This window comes from Mauremys reevesii, linkage group 16, assembly GCF_016161935.1.
Source record: "Mauremys reevesii isolate NIE-2019 linkage group 16, ASM1616193v1, whole genome shotgun sequence".
Taxonomy (NCBI): domain Eukaryota; kingdom Metazoa; phylum Chordata; order Testudines; family Geoemydidae; genus Mauremys; species Mauremys reevesii.
Window position 1 is genome coordinate 22,889,070 of NC_052638.1, and position 22,500 is coordinate 22,911,569.

The following is a 22,500-nucleotide window of genomic DNA, read 5'->3' on the forward strand; positions in this document are numbered from 1 at the left end:
GGAAGTGAAAGGCAGGTCACGTACCTGGTTTGTGGTCCTGGCATGTCACAAACAGGCCTAGTGGTACAGTGCAGCATTTTATTCCATTAATGCCTTTTGTTCCACTGAAATCCATGCCACCAAATACTGCAGCCGCTACTGCTTTTTTTAACAGCAGAACTTGTTTGTGACTTGACAGAGGGTCCAGCACATGATTAACATAATGGGCTTTGCCTTTTTTATGTTGTGTGATTATGCTGGATAAATTTTTTAAGCGACAATGAATGTGCTTGGAGATATTTTAATTCCCAGTAAGTATTTTCTGGGAAACCACAATTTGCTGAACAACTAAGGAGCCTGTTCTGTGTTTGGCAGCTAGAACAGGGCACTATAAATAAAATCAATTTAAAGAAACCTAAGGGTAGCCCTACAGTTGGATATAGTTATTGGTTGAGCATTTTCCAAGTGTTTCACTGGTGTCCATCTAATAACTCCTCCCTATGCCAGATCTGCTAATGTGGATCTCCATTGCAAAATGAGTAGAACATAAGAGGAAATTGGCAAAGCTTGTGGCACACAGAGATTAGCGTTGATTTCGTATTTGTACTAAAGCCTCTACAAAGGGTATTTAACCCTAACCTTTTTCTACATAAGCCTTGTCCATTCAGAAAGTACAGCAAGTGCAGTTGCATAGCAAGGCAAAGCACTTAAGCATATGCATTGACGTTGTCCGGACTTAAGCACAAGCTTAAAGTTAAGCACATGTGTTTGCTGACTCAGGGCCTTCATGTCAGGATTTGTTTCCCCTTTGTTCCATGTGTATAAGTACTATTAACACCTTCATATTTAGCCAATTGTGAAGCTGTTGTTAATTTTCTGGTAAATACATAATTGAAAGTAACATTTCACATGATTTGCGCCTCCAGTAATTTTATTGTTCATGACCAATATGAAATTGACAGCTGTTGATTCTATCTTATTATCCAGAGCATAGGGGCAGTAGTGCAATCTTCCCCATTCGCTTAGCCCTCCTTCCTCCCCAGTGGGGTTCAGTCGTGTACATTTAGGAGATTGGTATCTCTGACCATTAAATCCTTAGTTTCTCGGCCCTTTTGGTTAATCAATGCCATTTGTTGTGATTTTCACATCTCTCAGGCTACTCTTCCTGCCTAGGCCTCTGAAGAGCCTTCAGTAGGTAATAATTTTAGAATACTGGGCTGGATATTCAGTGGTCACTTAGAGGTGAATTGTGTCCTATCTCCGGTGCCCTTAGCTATCCAGTTGCCTGTGTCAAATAGTCCCTATGTTTCCTGTATCAAAGATTTCTGATGTCACTATTGAAATTATGTCAACAAATGTCATACCTAATGTCCATCACTGTAGAATGTTAGTAGAATCAAAGTTTGACAAAAAAACACTTAAGGACAGATATTGAAAGTACTGTCCATCTCTCTCACTCCTCAAGTGCAAGTTATTGCTGCTTAGAAGCAGCTCTGAAATGTGTTAGGGTCAGCCATGAGAATCGAGGCTTCCTGATGCTCCTTCTTGCACCTCTCATTCATTGCAGGAGAATATCAAGTCCATTGACTTCAGTGGAATCTCTCATGGAGTAAAGTAGTATGCAGGGAGAATAAGGGTAGTAGAAGCAGACTATTACTATATAAAACATTAGCAGACTTTACCAATCTCAGTTAAGTGATCTTGAATCAAATCTCTCAGGTGTTCCAGGAAGTTCAGATATTGTGGATTTTCAAAAGTGCTCAGTACCATGGTTACTGGGCTGTCTGCACTGCTATGCTCTCTGTGGTCTCTCTGAATGAATCCTCCCAGTCTCAAGCCTTGTGCCTTTCCTGGCATGGATTCATGCGATTCTCCTATTCTGAAGGCTCGCCTTGGGCCTACAATACTTTGTGGATCAACTGTGCTTACCAAGCAGGTCCAATGGAGTTTTGATACCTGACCGGCGGTAAATATAGTGACCGGCAGTAAATATAGTAACCAGACAGACTTCTGAAACCAATCTATTATTTAATTTCAAGAGTAGGGACAAGGCATTTAGAGAAAAAGGATTTTAGCACAACAGACAGGCATATGGACTGTCTTACCTAAAGCCCTACCATTCTGTGGTGGTGGCCCAGCTTAATACCCACCCACAGATTCCTATGTCAGCCTCGTTTCTGCAGACAGCTCCTCAACAATTGCTATAGTCCTTTAGATTTTCTGGTTCCCTGGCCATCGCCCTGGTCATCAAATGCAGGTCTGTAAGATGGCTGGAGCCAGGAGGTAGAATCTTCACTGCTAATAATTCAGGCATAGTCTCTTAGCAGCCCTTGTGTATTTACTGAGTGGCTTATCTTGAACTATTCTGTTTCCTTCCTGTTTGTATTCTTCACCCCTTTAATAAACGAAACCAACACACTCATAAAGTGAACATACCAATAACCCGGTCAACATGGAATTCATAAATTATTAGAGCAGCTCCATGTCCTTCGCGCTCAGGGCTGGCCTAAGCGCTGAAGTCAATGGAAGCAGAGTTAGGTCAGCGCTGAGCACTTCTGAAAATCCCACCTCATCTGTTTTATGGATCAACTGATTAGGCTCCTAAATATGTGTTTATATTACTTAATAAATGTCTTGCCTTTCAAAAGTGATGACCATCTAGTGTCTCTTAAATGAACAGACTAATATGATAGGGTCATTTTGCATACAATGCATGGGCAGTATACTGTCCTCCTGTGTTAAAACCCACTGTAGGATAAAACCTGTGCTTGAAACTCTGTAAGTTAGCACATGTTGACTCATTGGCAAATTGTCTCCTTTAGGGGATCTGTTGGGAGCTTTGTGCAGCCTGGGCCATCTCTCCCCTACACCTGGGCTTTCCATCCTTTGATTGACTGGCCACCCCCTGACTTAAGAACCCTGCTGGTGCTGGTTATGGCCTCCTCACAGGTGCTGTCTGTGAGGGAGTAGATAACACACAGAGGAGGTCAGGCTGGTCCAGCCTGCAGTAACTTCCATGAGTATTTGTGCTTAGAATTCTGAACCTCCCGGGCTGTGTCTCTGCTCTGCCTCTTTTAATGTCTCACACGCCAAACTATGTAATCCCTACAGTGTTGAGTTTGAGCTGAGAACCTACCGTCCTTTCACTCATTTTAGGGCTTCTCTGCCTCAGACTGTTCTCTGTACCATGTATTGGAGGGGCGCACGTGATCGTAAATTTGTATTAGGATAGCTATAAAAATGTAAAGCCTCATAACAATGCATTGAGTTAATAGCCGTCAGTGCAACAATAAAGACAGAGAAGTTTGTTACTATATACAAGCTTAACATGTTTTTCTCCTCCTTCACTTTAGTTTAAATTTCCATTTCTCATTTTGCAACTATACCATGCAGAAAATACCAGTGCAAGTATAATAATTTAATGGTATTTACTAATATAAATATTTGCTTTTGCAAAGCAGTGTTACATAAAATTCCTGAACTGCAGTCTAAGCAACTGTTGGAATGTTTGAGGTAAGGAACCTGACCTTTGTGAAGATCAACTTAATGAAAACAGGGTTTCCACTGTTTGTAACTTGTGTCTGTACCGAGCGGCCTCGGAATGGCGGGACAGTAAGCAACACACACATTGTTACTTTTGTATTCCAATTGGAAGTTCTTGTCATATGTAATTACACTGATAACTGAAAATATTTTACATGAATTTCAGGGTATTCCTGCAAAGCTTGAAACAGACAGTTTGCAAAAGATAAGGGAAAATAAATTGAATGAGACCTTCATTATACTAAATTTTACGAGTCACAAAACCTCTGCAAAGAAGGGTATCTTGATTTAGCTTTGTCCTAAAATACAGGTGGAGTTGTTAGCCATATGCTGAAAGTGCAGGGAAGGGAGAGGGAAAAACATATTTGAAATAATCCTGGTTTCCAGAATAATGTCATTTATCCTCCAACTGCCCACATATTTAGTTGCCACTTATTAATGTTTTAAGTGTTTTAATTTATCATGCACCTGAGAGTATTGTGTATATTCTATATTGCTACAGTTGTTACTCAAGTGACATCCACTTTTAACATATGATCAAACCAACTTCCTTAGTTGGACTGAGGAAAATCAGCTATAGACACATCAAAGAATAAAATTTAGCAGTCTTTCCCTCACTTAAACCTTTTTCCAGATCATAGACAAATATACGGGTGCCTCCTAAATAGTACACCCTGCCATAAGTTTATTCTTGAGAGCTAAGGAATTTACATGCTATAGACAGGTGAGTATTTATATTAGGCTCCTGTGCAGTCTGGAACTGGAGAATAGTAGAATTTATCAGAGGTGGGATTGTAGTGGGGACATGCAGTGAAGATGCACTTTATTATTCATGAGGCTGTTGCCCTTTTATTTTTATTTTTATTTTTTTGTTGTAATGATTTTTGTTGTAAGGGGTCTTGTACTGATTTAATTTTTTTCTTAGCAAAGTAGTTCCACTTAGCTAATTTATTTTTCAGCTTTAAAACATCAGCGTTTTATAGATCTGAATTTCACAATGTGTGGATGATTGCTACGTACAATTTGCAAAATTGTGATTAACCAGCCCTGCTTCGAGTCAGTTCTCCCTAATTCACAAAAGGCTTCCAAGAATAGTCTGCACAAAATTCAGTTTGCAAATTGCAGGGCAGATTTTTAGAGGGCAGTTTAAAGAATGAAGTCCTAAGGGTTTTATCTATATTTATATCTCTTGTTAAACCAAACTCTTATGTAAATGTTACAATCTGTAAATAATAAGCCAAGCAGCTTTCTTAAAGGAAAGATCGCATCTATATTTTTTGAGATTTAGCAAAATTATTAACCTACACAGTAGATTAATATACAAGTATCTTTGGAAACAACTAATACTACCCTGGGTCTTCAGCTGTGTTTTATGGATATTTAAAGGTTTAAAAATACATAGACCTTTCATTTTGCAGTAAAAATGGTCTCAAATTGAAAAACACCGTCCTTAGTGATGGCTTGAAAACATGGAGATAGCTTTTGTATACTTTTACTTTTTATAGCCATTAATGTTGCAGTAAATCTTGTATTATTGTATACAGTCTAGATTATTCTTCATTCTTTTGCCTTTGGACAGGAAAGAAATTACTGGCTTCCATCAGTGTTATTGGCAATCCCCATATTCTGACATCTGTTCCTTTCTAAACATTTTACCAACCTTGATGAAATGTAGTTTAGTGTTAGAAGCTGACTTGAAGAAAAAATTGGATGATAAAAAAATAACATTGATTAAACACCAGAAGTAATTTACCAATGACTATCAATATTTTGATGGCCACTGCAGTATATTTCAGAAAAGCTAGACATCTTATAGAAATTTTAATCATATTTAATCTTTGAATTAAGCTGAATAAATGAATTCTCATTTTTTTAAACAGAAGTCTGAAAGCCTAATTTCAGTCAATTTTAATCAAACTCTTTGGACTCTGTTCTAAGGAATATGTTGGGCATATTTTATAGTTATTATGCAATGTGCTTGTCCCAACTAAAAGCTTGCTCAATTAATACTTTTAATACACAGCACTGACTTCATTCACCACTGTGGAACTCCAGTGTTTCAAGGGAGTTACACCAGCATAACACTGCAATCATGCAGTGGTGAATCAGGTACTTGGAATGCCCAAGTGGTATGATCCAAAAAAGGTGATATCAGAAACACAGCAGGTGTGTACCCAAAAGATTAGACTGGTAACAGCTTCTTTAGCTTCCAAAGAGTAGTAGATTGCATATACACCATTTGTAATGAATTGTTAGCGCATGTACATTAGTTTGTTAAACTAAAGGAAGATACAATATAATATAACCACAAATTAACTGTACGCATCTTTCTCTCTCTCATGTGTGCGCACGTGCGCGCGCACACACACACACACACTCACTCACTCACTCTGCATGCATATCACACACACATGATTTTGCATATTCGGTTGGATTTTCAAATTTGCTCAACATTGGCCTGGTTCTGCTTCCATTGAAATCAATGGGAGTTTTACCACTGACTTCAGTAGGAGCAGAGTTTGGCCACTACTAAACAAATTTGAAAATCACACCCATTATGAGGCAGATCCTCCACTCCAAATCCATGGATATGATATGCAGAGACATACTGCATTGCATATGTACTATTTCAAGGCCAAATATGAAGTTGCAGCTCCTGATGACTTCAGACAGTGCCACGTGGGCATTCAAGGACAGAACTTAGCCCTCTGACTATAGGCTCCGGTAGGATTCTAAAGCCTTTAGTGGCTTGTATTCTTTTGACTACTTCAATTCAAGCTATGCAGATTCCACTACTGCTGCTGGCCTATTTATAGTGTTCGTGATTTGTCGAATTTTTGTTTATTTTCTTTCTTTATAGAAAAATTTCATTTGAAGGAAAAAACATTTCCCTAATGTGGGTGCATTAGAGAAGACTTTTCATGCTTGCTATGAAAAACGTTTTCGTCTCATTTCCCAAAAGTCATGCTATTGGGTGGCAGAATCTGAGCGGACTAGGTGTGTGGATTGTAAATTTAGCTTTTGCAATCTACTTGTCTGTGCTAATAATAATAATTCACACTTTTCATCCATGCCTCTCTCAACACGCTTTACAAACATTAATGAACACTCTCTGTTCTTCTGTGAAGGATATTTAGTGTAAAGCTGATTGGAACATTTTTGATGAAATTTCATTTTGTTGCAATATGCTGTTTTGTGGAGGTGCATCCATGCCCATTAATTTTTTGGTGGGTGAAAGGGAAGACAGAAAATCTCACACTTTATAGCCTCGGGGATAAGGAATGGCTGGGAAGGTGGCGAGTCCTTTGGGTTCAAGCCTATGCTCTGCCTGACTCAGAGTGAGCTGGGATGAAAAACTCTGCTCTGAATCAGAAAGAGTAAGGACTTGAACTAAGTTTTCCACCTCTAAAGTCATTCACCTACCTACCAGGAGACAGCCAGACATATGTACCCCCAAATGCTCAGTTTTTTGATCCAAAACCATACTTTTCAATGCAATTCCGTGTCTGAAAAACCATAGAAGGTTTTGTTTTCATTAGAATGTAGAACAAAACTAAATTTTGAATCCTTGAAAGCATCCGTGAAACAGAATTATCATCCTCTGATCAGCCCTAACGTTTAGTATTCCTAATTTAGGGACAGGGAAACTGAGGAACGGAAAAATTTGCCCACGATCACACAGTAAATCAGCAGCCATGTCTGGAATAGGACTCAGGATCCCTGACTACCCAGGCCTGTGTTATAATTAGTAGATACACTGCTTCCCTCATGTTGCCCAAAGTGCCTGAAATCTTTCTCATGCCACCTCACATACAGTCTCAAAGCTGTTGATGTTCACCTGCTTAGATATCTGTACAGACTACTAGTAGGAACCATCTAAATATCTAACAGATGTACACATTTACCCTGGGATTAATGCATTCTGGACACAGACCCATCATCCTCACACCTCTTCACAATCCCATTATATTTTTTTCACTTGCTCATATGGCATACACCTGTGACATGCTGGCAATGCACTTGCAGTGCAAGAGACCCTCAGGTTCAAAGCCATCCTTGCATCTTTGTTCTCTTATGCGTGAACCTGTTTGAGTTTTTTTCTGAGCATTCAAAAGTCTTGTGTGTGCTGTTACTTCTTTTTAAAATCCCACTATGACCCTTGAATATGCTGAATGTAAAAGCAGAAACAAAGCAAGCAGAACTAAATAAATAGATGCAGAGAGACAAAGTAAGAAAAACGTTGGCAGCCCTTGTGCCAGCCAATATTACTTCATGTTTTTTATTGCAAACCTGTATACTAACAATAGACCACCACCCCACGCAGCTGGGTGTGTGAATTGAAGGTTCACTGAATGCTGTGAGTTTTCCAAATGTAGCACAATTATAAGAACACCTGCTCTAAAGAACTTTGCACTGATTTGTTTGCAGTGTTCACATTCCTCAATTTCTTTCTTGTTCTAATTTCTGCTCAGAAAAAAAGTAACTTACAGCATAGGTTTCAGTCATAGGACTTGATCTCACAAGGTGCTAAGGACCTCTTATGAGGGCCATATTGGGTCCTATAATGGAAGGAGATAATTCAGCTTCCAAAGCCAGATCTGCTAATGCATGCAAATCCTGACCTGCAGCCTGTTGTTCTGATCCTGGGTCTTCATTGAGAAACTCGTGTATCGGTAGATAATAACAGCAATGACAACAAAAATCCAAAAAATAATAATAATATTTTGCAAATCTAAGGCTAATGAACATATTATTTCTTGTAACGTTTTCTGGAAATATTAATTATTGTTTAATGAACAGATATACCCAATCAGTAATGGCAAAAGCGAGGGACTTTTTGGAAGGGAATATCATCTACGACCTTATTATTACTGTTGTTGTTGTTACCTATTACTGTAGCTCTTCTAATGAACCAGGACTTCATTGTGCCGCAGACATGGGCCAGGACCCCATTGTGCTAGGTAATGGACATATACAGAATAAAAAAGATGGTCTCTGCCCCAAAGGGCTTACAATCTAAGTATGAACCATGAATCTTAAACTCATCAATGTTAATAGAAAAGGGGCATCACAGGTAAAATCTGAACTTCTTTTTCTGTCAGTTTGTTAGCAGAGTAGTTGACAGCCTTGGCCTAGCCTTTAAAGAACTTTTCTCCTACACTGATTCCAGAATTTGGGGCTTACTCCCACCCAAGTATCTAGATCAGTGTTTCCCAAACTTGTTCTGCCGCTTGTTCAGGGAAAGCCCCTGGCGGGCCGGGCCGGTTTGTTTACCTGCTGCATCCGCAGATTCAGCAGATCGCAGCTCCCAGTGGCTGTGGTTTGCTGCTCCAGGCCAATGGGAGCTGCTGGAAGCGGCACGGGCCGAGGGACATACTGGCTGCCGCTTCCAGCAGCTCCCATTGGCCTGCAGCAGCAAACCGCAGCCACTGGGAGCTGCGATCGGCTGAACCTGCGGACACGGCAGGTAAACAAACCGGCCCGACCCGCCAGGGGCTTTCCCTGCACAAGCGGCGGAACAAGTTTGGGAACCACTGGCTAGAGATTTATGTTCATAACTCCTGTTAATACTAAGGGCTTGTCCACACGCCTTCATGGGGGGGCAATGAGCTGTAGAGCACTCTTAAGTGTTGCACTCTAACTGCCCAAATAGACCCTCCTGGTGTGAACTAAAAGGTACCTAGTTTGCACTGATACACTCCCCTTTCAAACAGGACTATGTTAATACAAACCTTTTAGTTTCATGCCATGAGGGTCTACACAGGGCAGTTAGAGCACCACACTTTAGAGCGCTTTCTGTAAGAATGGCTCTGCAGGGTCAGGCCGGTGCTCCATCTAGCCTAGATGTCTTCCAGAAGTGGCCAATGCCACATGCTTCAGAGGGAATGAACAGAACAGGGCAATTATCAAGTGATCCAGTCCAGGTCATTCACTCCCAGCTTCTGCAAGTTAGAGCATGGGGTTGAATCCCTGGCCATCTTGGCTAATAGCCATTGATGGACCTATTCTCCATGAACTTATCTAATGGTTTTTTTAACCTAGTTATAGGTGGCCTTCATAATGAGTTCAACGGGGACAGTGCATTGTGTGAAGTAGTACTTCCTTTTGTTTTAAATCTGATGCCTGTTAATTTCAATGGGTGACCCCTGGCTCTCGTGTTATGGGAGGGAGTAAATAACACTTTTACTCCTCACCATTCATGATTTATATAGACCTCTATCCTAGCTGCCCTTAGTCATCTCTTTCCCAAGCTGAAGAGTCCCAGTGTTTTTAATCTCTGCTCACATGGAAGCTGTTCCATACTCCTAAACATTTTTGTTGCCCTTTTCTGTACCTTTTCCAATTCTAATATAGCATTTTTTTGAGATGGGGCAAACAGAACTGCACACAGTATTCAAGATGTGGGCCTACCATGGATTTATATAGATATTTTCTGGCTTTACAGTTCACTCCCCTGCAGTCAGGACTGTGACATCATGTAGACAAGCCCTAAATCTCACCACACATAGAGATGAGAATATATCCCTTTTTTACTCTCTTACTCCAAATGGAAAATGTTGGTGACAATCCAGGCCAGCAATGTATAGCCTTTCGTCTCAGCCATGTGTTCTTTTGATACAGTGCTATGAATGCATTATGTCTTTGTGGTAATTTACATTTTGCCTTTCATTTTCTCATCCAAGATTAGGACCCAGTCCAGGATAAACTTGTCTCTGTGGCTCTGGGGAATACAGAAGCTCAGTGAGTCACCCAAGCTTTTGCAGCTTCAGAGGCTACTCCCTATTTCAAGGGGGCAGACCCTCTTCGAGTGAGACATAGGGAGGCAAAGCCCATTCTGAGCTCACATGGCTGCCAAATCCTACCTTCCTTCCTGAAGATGGAGCCTGGGACACTCCTGTGACCATCCACCTTGTATTCATGTGCTTACTCAGTGGGATATTGGGGAAAGAGGGCTTGATTGAAGATTACTCCAACTCCCATTGATTTCTCTTCACTGGGAACTGGATCAAGTTTAGGAACACTTAAAAGGTTCATTTTCTATCAGGAAGAGAAGAGGAGGCCCAGAGGACCGAATAGCCCATTCAGTGATTGGGAGAAGGAGGGAGACTCACAGCAGCAGTGGGGTCCCCTCTTAATTATCATTTCCAAATTATTAGCAGCAGGAATCTTTTCCCCTCTTCCATGCAGTAGCTGGAGTGTGGAAGAGACTGATGCACTCCAGAGGTTGTATAATGTTTAGGCTGCCTACATCTCATTGCTGCCCTTGGTTGATGGATTAAATCGGTGCTTTTTGTTGAAGGGTGCACCTTCCACCAAAGGGTGCTGGAGCTAAAGACACTGGGGGTCCAGCAGCACCTTTGGCTTGAAGTGGTTCCTATCATATACAAGGTCTAAAATTTTGTTCAATGGTTTCCAGCACCCCCACTATAAAAATTGTTCCAGCACCACTGCTTCCACCTGATCTAGGGGTTACCTAGTATTGGATTGCAGGCCATCTCCTTCATAGATAATGACGTGTCTTCAAGAGCCACTCAAAGTAGTATTTTTTTTAACAAAGACTTGAAGAAAATATTTCTAAAGGCCAAAGCCAACCAATCTGATATGTGTTCTGCCTGTACTAAAGTGGGAGCCATATGTATATTTTGGGTGTGAACATGTGTGCAATGCAGCTTTGTCCACATGCCAGTATGTGTGCATCTTTGCATAAACCTGATCTTTTTGTTGCCAAATCACACACACAATTTGAACCCTGGCTTGGATGTAAAGTCATAAGTTCATGATATTTTTTCCATGTGTAGTGTTCTTTGTTTACAATCAAAATCTTCTAAAGATTAAACTTAAAAAGACTGTGTGATTTAATGGACTTAGGGTCAGATTCTAACCTTCAGTCTGAGGCAGGCATGGCTTCAAAATTCAATAGTAATCGATGATTGTTTCAGTTATGGAGCAATGACCACTCACCATTGTTTTGTGCTCGGCTCTATGCCTATACTGCAAAAAGGGATGGGTGTACTATTCAAATGAATGTAAAACTGAATAAGAAGAGACCGAGATGTACACCAAGACAGAGCAAAAGGGAATTTCTCTGCCATTCTAGTGTAATGTACTACACTCGTGCTCATCCAGGAATCTCTTAGAAAAAACTTGACATAAAGCAGTGTGTTATGTCAAGGCTGCTTTTATGCCCCAGCACTGCAGAAGGATAAGATGGAAGGTTCTGCTTGCATGAATCCCTTTGCAGGATCATGGCTTAAGTTAGCAACTCTTCAACCACATAGATCAATGTGGAGTGGAGTGCTTTTTATAAAGAGAGCAGACATTCAAATATATCATGTGGACTTTAGCACTTCTTAGTGTTTCAATTATAAAGATATGTTTTTCCAGTGCATTCTCCAAGATTTTGACTAGTTTATATTTTGTTTTATATGAGCTAGCATCTCTATTCACTTCTGCTCTTAAAAAACATCAGCACATTCTTCTTATAAGTTTGGGATCAAATCCTGGGGTCTGCTGTGCACCTCTGTGGTGGTCCAAAGCAGCCATAAAGTAGAGCTAACTGGAGCCTGGAACATTCCCATCTCCAAGGCAGTCCTTGGGTAGTGTAGGGCTGCTATAGCAGTTATGTGCCTCTCCCTTCCTAGCCTAGGGGGCAAGGTGGGGGGAAGTGGCTATCCTTGGCTGATTGACTGGCCCCTTGAGGCTTCTGACAGACATCTGAAGCAGCTAGAACAGTTCTGAGGTTTGGCCTACTGGACCCGAAGGACTGGGTCAGAAGTTGAACAAACTCAGAATTGGTGGGGGGAGTATGAAAGATGGTGGTGGCCTATGGTCAAATCTGCAGCTTCCTCTTCGGCTGTGCTGAGTGTTCAGGATGTGGGCCTTAAATGGTAAGTTCTTTGCGGGTGGAAACTATGCCATCCTACAGTTCCTAGCACATTGTGGGTGCTAATGCTGTATAAATGTAAGTCAAATACACTTCAGGCTGAAGGGATGTTGCGGTGAAAGAGCTGTCTGGAGTCTGTTTAATGGGTTCCCTTCTCCTCCTTCCCCACCCCCCCTTTGCCACCACAGTCTTGCTAGTGAGAGATACAGCAAAATGCTTGCCACAAATAATTTATTGTATAATATCCTTTGCAAATTCCTGCTATGACTAGATGATCAGTTATTTTTCAAGGAAAGCGGGGTGTTTCCAGTGCCTCTGTTTTAATTTCACTTATAATTATCTCCACATAAGTCTTCAATTTTGGATCTTGAATTGGATACACATGCACACTGACTTGCATGGAAAAGATCAGTGACAAAAATCACATGACATTTCCATACTGTAATTATTTTCTGAATCAGGCCCAGAGTCTTTGGGAGTTCTGGAAAATGTACATAAAGCTGTTTTGTGTTTATCTACAGGACTTACAGCTTAATTCAGGTTTTTATGTGTATGGGTAAATCCTTTTAAATGGAGAAAGCTTCCTAGAAAGTTTTCATAGTACCATCTTTCTCGGTAGCACAGGGAGGTGTCTTAAACATTAGAACCTTAAAAGGGACACCATGAACTTGAAATCTAGTGTGAAAAGATCTGTAATTAGTTTTAGTTCCTATACCACCTCTTGAGTCCTCTTGGTTTTATAATCACATTCTCCTATTCTTAAAAAAAACAACCAACCCCCCCAAAACAAAACAAACAAACAAAAAAAAAACAGTGTATTTCTCTCCCTGGTTGCTGTGAGAACAACCCACATAAAGAGCAGGACAAATGGATTCATACACTGTACAGAGGAAATGGGTGAAACTGAGAATACATAAAGTGCTGTTTTGCACACAAACTACATGTCAAAAAAACCAGAGAAATGCTTTTTCCCTTTAATGTTTTGGATATCAGAATCTTAGGTGTTATTTTGTAAAACTACTATGTAAAAAATGTTCAGACAGATGTGTGATTTTTAAGTTGCCCTTTATTATCTTGGCACATCACCACAAGAAACTTGGAATTTTCATGCACCCTACATGCATTAAATAATAATCTGTCTTTCCAAAAAGCAGTATGTCCTAGACTGCTCATCATGAACACATTGGGGACAGGGCAATAAAGAATATGAATAAAAACGATAAAAGGTGACAATATAAATAACTTCTCATTTTGAAGAGAATAAAGAAATGTCAGAAAAGTTGATATATAAATTACAATTTCTCTCACCTCCCCCATATCTTAAACTTATGTACTGTGCTGAGCCTGCCCTCCAATTTTATATACGCTAGACCTGTGTGAACTCTTTCCATTCTGGTGTGTACCACATCAGTGAATTTTCTTGTCCTTCCAGTTTATGCACAAATTCCAAGCTATACATCCATAAGCAGTTTGCACTAATATACGTGCAAAATCCTGGTTTCACATTTTCCCACAAACCTAAGCTCCTGCAGTTGTGTTTCATTGTGAACCAAGAGGTGTTGCCTGAGAGTTCAAGCAATCCTATTGTTTCTAATGTGCAGCCCAGGCACTACTGAATCTAACCTGTGCACTGTGCAGGGTCACAGGAATACGCTGGCAAATCAGTGCTTAACAAACGAATGAAGACAAGCAGCAGAAGCAGCAGCAGCGCTGGCCTTCTCCACAGCAGGGTACCACAGATGTTTCAGATAACACAGTGAGTTTCGCTGACAAAATATGTATGTAATATATAAAATTAAAATAATGGGAATTGAAAGAAAAACCAGGGGCACGCCAACCCACCCATGTGAAGCTGATTTTTATTTATAAATGAGCAGCTGAATACAACTGTTGTTCAGCTACACAGAAACAAAAATAAATACTAAGAAGAAACAGACTGAGCTGAATGAGAGACCTAGGACTGAAATTCTCTCTTCTTTCCTCCCTCTGCCATCTGAGCCCCGGAATAGGACACTTGGTTTCAGATCTTCAGCTGATGTGTATCTCTGTAGTTCCATTGTATTGAGCTCTGCTGACTTATATCAGCTGAGGATCTGGCCACAGGGATGGATGGAGGGAACTGTATTGTGAAAATTTTCTTTTGTAAACCTAGGGAACAACTCGGTCAGGTGGAGTAATAAAATAGTACCCGGTATACTGTAGGAAGAAAATGTGCCATTAGCTGAAGGAATTACAGAGGTGGCCCGTAGTCTTGTGATACAATTGGGCAGGTTTCTGCTGCTTCAGTAATGTAAAGTTCTGCCCTTAAATCAAGTGGATCTTCCCCATGGAGGATTTAGTTCAGAGCTGAGGAATCTTTGGGTGGTATATTGCTGATGTAGCTGCTCCAACACTACAGATGTTCTGGTGGAAGGTGGATGAGAAAAGGGAGCGTAGACAGGGATCCATCCTGAGCCCACGCAACCAGAAAGTCCTCTTGGAGCCATTGTCAGCCAGTGTACATTATAGTGGCCCTTAAGATGTTCTGATTTTATGTTGGGGGCCAGCCCAGCAACAGATTTGCCCCAAGATCAGGGAAGCATATCGCAAGGGGCCTTAAAGTCACCTTTGTACCTTCCCCACCCTTGAGCTGTGCTGCTAAATGTTCCTTGGGCACAGCTCAGGAGCTAGACAAGGGTGTCTATTGTGTACGCCTCTTTGGAGCAATAGTGTACTATTGGGCTCAGTGTGATGGGACAGGAAACACGCATTAGATATATTACTAAATTTATCCTAGTAAAACTGGGAGATATGTTAGTCAGGTCAGGTATAAAGTGAAAGTAAGACAGTTCCCAGAGGAATTGTGGAAGGCAATGTATTTACTAGGCCGCTGTATGACAGAACCAGAGAGAAACAGGGGCGTAGACTAGGAGAAATCCCACCTCCACCCTAGGCTGAATCAGAGTGGTCAGATGAAATGCAGCCCTTTCCTCTGAAAAAATGGTTATAATTTTGGTGAGTGGGGCTGACAATCTTAATGACCTGGGATTAGTTTAGCCAATCGGGGCAAAGGAGATGTACTGTATGATTTCCATCACGCTACCCAACCTAAGAAACCAGACTTGAACTCCAAATGCAGTAACCACAGGGCTGAGGATCTAGCCATATATATATATATAGAGAGAGAGAGAGAGAGAGAGAGAGAGAGAGAGATGTATAGATGTATATCTGTGTATGGATTGCACTGTCACTACCAAATCTATATGATCGGTGTGCATTTAGTTACAGCTGGAAAAACTACTGTATTGTGATAGCCTGATGTTGTAAAGTGGTTAAGGTCCCTTGGGACTGACACTTGACAGGGTGTTTTGATTTTGGCCCTGCATTGTATGTATCTACGTATGTACCACATTCAGAATATGAGGTTGTTTCAGTTATGAGGATGAAGGGTGCACATTACCTACAGTGAAATCTCACGACCAACAAAAATGAGTTGCCAAATGTAGGTAACCTTTTTTTTTAATAATAGGCTCTGAAAACGGTATATAAAGGCAGGGGTCACCTATTGCATTTTTTTAAGTAGAGAAAATAAAACAAAAATTACCCAGCATTTTTTATGAGCAGTCTCTCGTGATCGAAGTCCGCCTTGGACACAGTCACCAAGCGGTCCATAAGATACCTTTATTCAGCCCAATCAGAGACTTTGTATGTAACTCAAAAGACCAGAATAGAGTTCTTATTGAACATGGTTAGAAAGGATAGAAACAATCGGCTTATATCAAGTATTTTTACTTCATAAGACTGTGGTTCTGCTTGCTGAAAATGTATCCTTTGCATGGAATACAAGCATAATCCTGTGCCTACTTTGCTCTTAGAGTAAAAGTATGCTTAATAGCAATTTCAGAAAAGAATCTATTTAAAGCCTGTTGAGCAGAATATCCACTTATAGATGGGAACTATAAGTGAATAATGTTAATGGAGTTCTGTTTTGTAAAACGCATAGGACAACTAATAGAATCAAGCTACTATAAAAGTGGATGATTGAATTACATTTAAGAGAGTACTTAATTTATTACCTTTGAAAATAGTTTTTAGAGCTGTCTGCTTGATGGGTTTTTGTAAATTCCAGGCTTTCTTCATGCAAAAAGTTTTCAGGAGTCTCACCTCATGCTCTATATTAGAGTCAGATCACTTTTTGTGCTGTTATAAGTTCTAAGAGGCATATCAGTATTTCCACTAAAACACAAATGTTCAAGGGGCTAATTACTGCAGACAGAATCGCTCCTAGGAAAAACTTACCACATTGTGCAAAGTCTTAGTCTGGGAGTAAATTTGGGCCCCTAGTTAGGAACATAGAATTTCCACACCACATAGAATGAGTCTAGTGGTCCATCCTGTTGGGTGTCCTGTCTCTGACAGTGGCCAGCACTAGGTGCTGCAGAGGAAGGTAAAACATCCCTGTAATGGTCAGTTATAAAATACCCTTCTCAAAAGCAGAAGTTTGTTCCTATTTCCCATCACTTGGTGGTTGGTTTATTCTCTGGAAAATGAGAGTTTATACCTCTTTTTATTTTTCCCTATGTAACAGTACTGTAGTTGTTCACGTTATCCGTATAACTATCATTTTATTAATGCTGCCAAGCTCTTGGGCTCAGTGATATCTTGTGGCAGCATGTCCCACAGATTAACAATGCAGTGTGTAAAAATAATTTAAAAAATGTTTCTTTTTATCAGGTTTAATATGTTGCCTTTCCATTTCCTTGGCTATCCCTTTCTTCTTGTATTCTGTGAGAGGGTAAAGAGGAGAACCTGACTGACCTTCGGTACGCTGTTCAATATTGTAGGCAGAGCTGCTTGTAGTTAAGATCGCCTGACACTTCCCATTGTAAAACGCTGTAATAAATTTGATATCTCATTTCTTAATACCATCCTAAGACGTACTGTGTTTGCTTCTCTGCTTGGGGGCTGTGCCTAGGTGGTGCCCCTCATTGCCGCTCACAAGGGGCAAAGAGAAGGGTAGCCTGTGCTTCCCTTCACTTGCACAAGCATATATGGGATCACCAGGTGCACCCTTTTAAGAGCTGTAGCTGCAGGAGAGAGCTGTGAAGCTTCAGGAGGCCTTGCACTTCCCTGTAGCAAAATGGCTCTCCAAGCTCTTGCTTGGGTGGTGTAGTTCCATGCTGCCCCAAATATGGGGGCACTAGATCATAGGCACAAGCGAGCCCCTTGCGTCAAACTTCAGAGAACACAAAACTGCATTAGCTAGTTTAGAAAAAGCCTCATTTGTTTTATTTTTTGCAAAGATAGATTTAGCGAGATAGACCATAACATCCCATAAATGATGTTTGAGGGTCAAGTTAATCTGTGTAATAGATCTGTTCCTACTCGTACTGCTGTAGGATCAGGGTCAATAGACACATGTGTATAGTCAGAGGTAGACCAGAAGAAAAATCAGAATTCTGTGGTAAATTGCAGCTACACATTTAAGTTATGTTACAGTGAAACTGCATTATGGACCTCACCACAGGCAACCTCTTGTCTTAAACATCCACTTAAAAGTATCCCCATGTGGCTCCTGATATAATTTATCTTGACCTTTAGTTAAAGACCACCTATATTAGGTCACCGGGTTTTGCTGCTCCATATGGTGATTGCTTAACACAGGTTTAAGTGTAAACACAAAGTCCAGTGTTTCAGTGACACAAAGGCAGGGAACCCAGTCTATTAGAGCCAGGAAATTCAAAACAGAGGGTGATATTCTGTCTGTACTTACCACAAATGCTACAGTGTTGTGTACACAGTTGGTCTTAATCTTAATTTTTTTGTGACCCTTGCTGGTTTAATACTATAGCTTTCATGTGGTTTAACTAAGATTTTTCTTGTCGGTGTTTTATCAATACTCTTCTAAAAATGAAATTATTCTATTGTTCAGTATGCTTGGCAATGCGCAAGGTGTAAGGAAAGACTGTGTCCCTGCCACAAGGAACTTACAATCTAAGTACATTGAGTGGAAACATCCTTTGAAGCAGTGGGGTGGTTTTCTTAATGGGAGTGAGAGAGAATGTCCAGGCAAATACCTTACAGCCCTCAATTCATTTTCCTGTGAAATTTTCTAATGCCTTTAGTTTTCCCTCACCCCTATTTCCAGTTATCAGATATAGAATCTTGACAAATTATTGTTAGTTGCATAGTAAACAGAACAGTATTGTTGGCCCCAAGACAGATTACAATGTCTTATTACAGAATTTTCATAGCCCACAAACCACTATCTCCACCAGTTATAACAAAGTTTAGCTTCAATCCGATAAAAAGCGTGTATTGAGTAATACCAGGTGCTCTTATTGTAAGTGGTTTAAATGCAAATCTGGCTAGTTCATTGTAGTTGTGCTCAAAGACACACCCATGCCAAGTGAGCTGAGAGAGGTGAGAAGGTGTGCACATAAAGGGCTGTGTTTCCAACACTGACCTCTGATTATGGATGCTAATCACTGTGACTCCAATTATTTGTGGCTGCAGTTGAGGTTAATTGAACATCTCGACTCCTGATTTGTAGGCACAGTCATGTACCTAGACATCCAGTTTGACTGTGCTCCCATTCATCTGTGTCTGCGTAACCCGCTATTCGGTGTGTAGTACATGTTCACATCTTTACTTGATCCATAGAGGATATGAGTCACTCAGCAGCAGCTAGGGGACATATTTCTTTAGCTCAAGCTGTAGAAGACCATGTTTGAGCTCTAGAGATCTCTGGTTCAGTCCCAAAGATGGAGATTATTACACCTGCAAAACGGCAAACACAACAACTGAGTCCTGGTAAAGGATAGTTGAAAATGTGGTCAGATTTTCTTATTACCAAGACAATCTTCTCTTCTCTTATAAAGCCTCATGAAGATGTTGGAAAGGTTTTCTTTTCTTTTCTTTTCTGTCACAAAACCTCTAGCCATTTAACTTGTATATCCTGTTGCATCTGATCAGCATTTCACATGACATATTCACGCACAAAAATATATTAGAAGAGTTCAGGTTGTGGCACAAGCCACCAAAATAAATCAAGGGGTGCTAAGATGAACATGTGTTTTATGTAATCCTATATATTTCAAATGTCCTTCAATTCCTACAACAAAAGGGAAGCCTTCCAGTACATCTCTGGTGAATTTAGGAGATGTGCTGGACTTCCAACTTTTGCCTCTAAATATGATTATATCAAGATGTATTAAAGATTGGAGAGTTTGCATCAGTGTGTACTCTTTTATGTAGTATTTTAATTAAGACCAGTATTGGCCAGCATAGAGGCTAACATTACTGAATAGTTTGAATAGTACACTTTTTCTGTAACGTTCTTGCTTCTGTTTGCCGCCCCCTCCTCCCCCCAAAAAAGTCTGAGCCATGAAGTTTAGATTGAAATACAAACTTCCCCAGAGTTTTGGGGTGTTCTAATGTAGGGAAATCTAGTAGTGCCAAATTTCATCTCCAAATCTGAACTGTCCCAAAGTCTAGTGTGTTTGTAAGGCATACATAAAAACTGTGTGAGCTCATCCAGGTTTGGCCCTGGGTGTGTTAGGCTACATATGTGCTATGAGCTAGTGGTGGGATTCTCTGCTCATGTACACATACTCAGGGTAGCTCTGGTAGAAGAAACTCGAGTATAAGTAGTAGCATAGCGGTGGTAGCACAGGGAGCAGGAGCGGAGGCAAGGCTCAGCTGAGTAGATACCAACTGGTTTCAGGCAGGTCTGTACTCAGCACGGCGAAGCTATGCTGCTGTTACCCATGCTGTCATGGCTACGCTGCTGTCTATACTTCTGCTAGCTCAATGAGAGCTAGCTTGAGGATGTGCATATGAGCGGGGGAATCAGACCCCTAGCTTGTAGCATAGGTGAACCCTTCATTGTGACTGAATCAGGTTCTAGTGTAACTCTCTAGGAAACAGGGATTCAGTAGGATTCTTCCAGAGTTGAACCCCAAACTCATTAAAATATTACAATAAAGTAATTAATGCACATGGCCACTAGACACTCTTAAAATGTAAATTTCACAGCTGTAAGAAATTAGATTTGTTTAAAAATAACAGAAGGCCCAAGTACAAATTATGGAGTAAGTGCCTATAAAATTTCAAACTTGGTTTTAAGGCACAGCTAATTTTTTTTACTAGTTCATTTGCTTTAGCACTGGTATTCAGAGACAGATCCATTTCTCTTTGCCTTTAGGTATATACTGCTTTGGTGCCAATTTGCCTCTAAACTGGTGGTCAGACAGACACCAGAGTGGAATCAATTAGTCAGTGGTTTTCTCTCATCAGGTGATGGGGCTAGAGTGCAAGGAAATATTTTCAATGAACCTTAGTCCCCTCTGAACTATATCTTGTGTTCAGTGTTTGATGGGTTTGCAAACTACAGCACGTGATTGCAAAGTTCAGTGAACACTGGTCTGAGTTATTTGCACAGCTGGGAAAATAGGTAACTTTCAGCCCCACAACGCATGTCAGCTCTATGTTAATAAGCCTTGGGAACACCCCTTTGTCACCTTATGTGAAAGCATGAGGGCCTGGGCTTTCCTGCAATGGGCAGGTGGCAAGTTGGTCAAACTCAAACCTCCAAGCAAACCTGCAGGGATTCATTTGCTTCTGAGCCCGGAAAACAACACACTAGAGAGTTCACTCAGCCTTAGATAGCACTTGATCTCTGGGTATTGTGCTCGGCAGGCACTTGAACTAGTTCCCTCAAAGCCCATAGAAAGTTGGTGAGGAAAAGGGAACCTCCTTTTGTCTAAGCCAGTAGAAGCCATGCTAGGCTTGTTTCATCAGCAGGTTGTGACTTATGGACTTACTCCTGCTCTACTGAAGTCAGTGACACAACTCCCTTCATCACCTGGCTGTATATGTCTTACATTTTTCCTGCCATTTCAAAATATGCTCACAGAGCCAAAACCCCTCTCATCTCCTATTCTTGCGTCCAAAACAGGAGGCCAAGGCCGTGAGCTTGAGCACCATCCCTCTTTACTGAGTAGACTGAATGACAGAGCAGACCATGGACTCTCTTGGACCTCACTCACATATATGGTGCTACAACTGCATCTTTGCAGGCCAGCTTGTAGCATAGTATATTAAATGGTGGGAGGGAAGAATATGAAGCAGAGTGTGTTCCAGATGAGCCATGCTGAAGATCCACTGCAAACCTATATTATGTGCGTAAATAGACAAAGTTCAGATTATGGCATCCTAATGTTATTTTCATGTTATTGTTTTAAAACATAATTATAAATCAAATTGCATTTGAGAAGTGAAGCTGACAATAGTGAGCTGAAACACTGTGTAAGGGCTGCTTCAAAAATAGCTCCTTTCAAACATTATTAGTGGTTAGAGAAAGAAAAGTATAGGTTGACCAGCCAGATTTCGCTATACCATTTGTATTTGAGATATGAGAATTTAAGTATTCGGATGTTCGTATGGTCTCTGGTGCTATAGCTCAAGGTCTTTCTTCTTCACCCAGGGGCTGCTTTTCCAGAGTTTTGGTTCATTGCTTTAGCCTTAAGCAGCAGGTATGTGAGTTTTCCACATTGCTTCATTTTAGCTGCTACTTTCCTCTCTTTCTTCCCATTCCTTACCGTAATTATTTGTCTAAGCAGGAAAGCTTTATTCTGGAAAGAATAACAGCCATCTTGGGAAGAGTGATGTTGGGTGTCTCAGTTTTTGGTTGGCCAACGTGAGACACTTAGATGTGAAAAGTGCTGAGCACTAGAGATTCCCATTTCATTCGATGGGAACTACTCGTGGGTAAAATTATGCAAGTGCTTATGTGTTAGCTGGAGTGTGATCCAGGAATGGTACAACTAGTAAAACCTAGGCTTTATAAAGAGTAAAAACAATCAGTTAAGTCAATATAGGTAACAATTCTAATACCATTACAATTCATACAGTCACTTTAAAAAGGGGGGAAGGGCAGGGAACATGTATAAAAAATCATATTAGGCACCCCAGTAACTTGGGCTAAAAATTAACTAATCAACAGGACATGGAACCAATAAATATGGAACTCCACTTTTCAACAGGCCGTTAAAAAGTCTTAAACTACTTGACTGTGACCTATGGTAGGGATTATTGTGTCTACCTTATGGGTA

The 22,500-nt window shown here is 40.6% G+C and overlaps 1 protein-coding gene across 8 annotated transcripts in view; it reads left to right on the forward strand.

The window, feature by feature from the left end:
* The window catches only part of ZNF536 (zinc finger protein 536), a 521,459-nt gene that overhangs the window by 200,730 nt on the left and 298,229 nt on the right, over positions 1-22,500 (forward strand). The window lies entirely within an intron of this gene.